Genomic DNA, 2,579 nt, shown 5'->3' on the forward strand with positions numbered 1-2,579 from the left:
CAGAGTTGTCTTTGACTTTCTGTGTTGGGGCGAGAACACAGGATTTCAATGACTACATTTACATGCACACTAATATGCAACAATTGCTCCAAATATGACAATATTCTGTATTTGATACGAGTCACGTAAACAGCATATTCTGCTTGGAACTAAGCCTTATTCTGAATGTAACATTTTCAGATTAAGACGGGATATGCCAATGTTATTCAGGTTTTAGGTGCATTCTTTGGACATGTACACAGCACATTTGAAATATGCCTCTAAACTGGGGGTTTTACCGCAGTAGACAACGCTCTGCCTCGTGCCTGTTTACGGTCGGCTCCGTGACTTATTAAGGCTGTGTTGTAACAAACAAACATACTCAACAGTTTGCAAGGTTGGGGTGGAGAGGCATGGAGAGGTGGTTGGAGTAACAAAAGAGGAGTCTTTTATTGTCTGGTCGAACAAGTCTGCGTCTGGTAGGAAACTGAAAAAATCCTATTTTGCTGCAAAGAAGCTAAACTGCCTAAAGGGCTCCAGCTGTTCCCCTTTTTTAGATTTTGATGTGATAAACGACATCCTATGGCACATTAATCGCAGTATGCACGGCTGCATGTAAACAGAAATATTAGTGGAAAGTTTGTTTTCATTAGCCATGTCAACAGCTTAGTGAGACTATTGTCTTTTTTCAGGATAAGGGCAAAAAAATGAATATTTTGTGCATGTTAACATGGTAACTGAAAATATTTTGGATTCATAACTGATAATTGCAATAGATCAGCCTTGCAAACAAAAGTGAGTTCAGATTCCAGACGTAAATAAAACATAGATGGTGAAAGGTAACTAAAGCCTTATCCTTCCTCATGGTTTCTATGCCAAATTATATATTAGTGAAACATCTCAGTTGCCAGCAGAGAGTACTGTACAGAGCTGAACTTATTACAGTGTCAAATCAGTTTTGCAGCCTGTTTTATTGTTAATGGAGTTGACTCACACAGGTCTGCACCTCGCTGTGTGTGCCATTTCAATGAGAAGTTCCTTTGGTTTCTTCTCTATCAACACGGCCTTGAATCTTGTTTGCTTTTTAAAACGTAAACAGCCTTTGTCACTTTGAAGGTTAGCTGCTGGAACAAGCTGAAGTGATCCAGACAACACAGCATCATGTAAGTTATGTCTGTTTTTTCACACTTGAATTTTAGTAGCTCTTCCACCATCTTTCTCCAGTACAAATGTATGGGATAACAGAAAAGGTTGCATTTGTGTTGTGTACGTGACGTGTATAATTCCTGCATGACTGGATTAACACCTTGAATATGAGATTAACAACACGCGGTGAAGATGGTGATTCAGGGCTGACATGTACCTGAATGGGATCGAGCCTTTGCAGGTATCGGTGTGAGTGTGGCTCCACTTGACACAGCAAGTGACTGTGAATGATTTCTGCTTGTGTGGGCAACTGAGAGGCTCCAGCTGTATGTGTAGTGGTTTTTCTGCTACTGTAACATGACCGTTAAAGCTGCAGTTGGTAACTTGTATGAAAACAACTTTGGGTCATACAGTATTTGCTGAAACTGTCACTATATTCTGAAACAAGTACAAGACAGATAGTCTGGGTTAAAAATCACGTCCCACCTCCTCTACTTAGTACCTCTGATGGCAATCGCTCGAACTGAGGAGTCTTAAACTCATGTCCGTCACTGTTCATGAACTGCGATCAAACTCAGACTAGGCAGCGCTCATCAAATATGAATAAACAAATGTTAAATTTTGTTTGGAATGAAAAACGGGTCGACAGTATTGTCAATATCTAACAACATTAAAATATACGTTATGTGGATGCTGAACATTCTGACATTTTGCAGATGTCTGTTCTCCATACCTTATGACTAAATGCTTTAAGCCACGTAAAGATGATGTTAACACGAGACGTTTGGAAGATGCCATTTTGGTTATTTAATAACAGCTTAATATCTACAAAATATCAACATCATCTGTCGTCAATGCTCTATGTCAAATTAATGTTGGCATTAGATGTCCTGACAATGAATTTCACCTGACATCACAACCTACATTCAATCGGATAACATCCGATGTAGTTGGTGGGCAGCGGGGTTATTGATCAGCGTTGCGTAGTTTGACAGTTCGACTGCAGTTCATTGGCAGTGATTGAAATGACTGACAGCTGTTTTAGAGACTCATTGGCTCTGATTGGTTGTTTTTCATTTGCATGCTGTAGGTTCATTAGATGAGCTACAAGTGAACAGAGGTGGCAAAATAATGTTTTTTCACAGATTATCTGTCTCATTTAATGCTGTGTGAATATAGTGATAGTTTCAGCAAATATGACAAAAGTTATTTTTTATAAAAGTTACTAACTGTAGCACTAGGAAATGGGTGCAGTAGCACCAAAACTACTTGGTTAGTTTTAAAAAAAAAATGATCCTGGTGTGGGTTAAAAATAAGAATGTAACAAATTTAATGTAACGTAGTATGTCACTTGACATAAGACACATATGTGACATACTATGTAACGTAAAAGTTTTGGGTTTTTTTTAAATAATGATGTTGTCTGTTGGTTTCAAATGGGACACAAACACTTC

Source organism: Plectropomus leopardus, chromosome 4 (genome assembly GCF_026936395.1).
Source record: "Plectropomus leopardus strain MGB_pleo_1.0 chromosome 4, ASM2693639v1, whole genome shotgun sequence".
NCBI classification, from domain to species: domain Eukaryota; kingdom Metazoa; phylum Chordata; class Actinopteri; order Perciformes; family Serranidae; genus Plectropomus; species Plectropomus leopardus.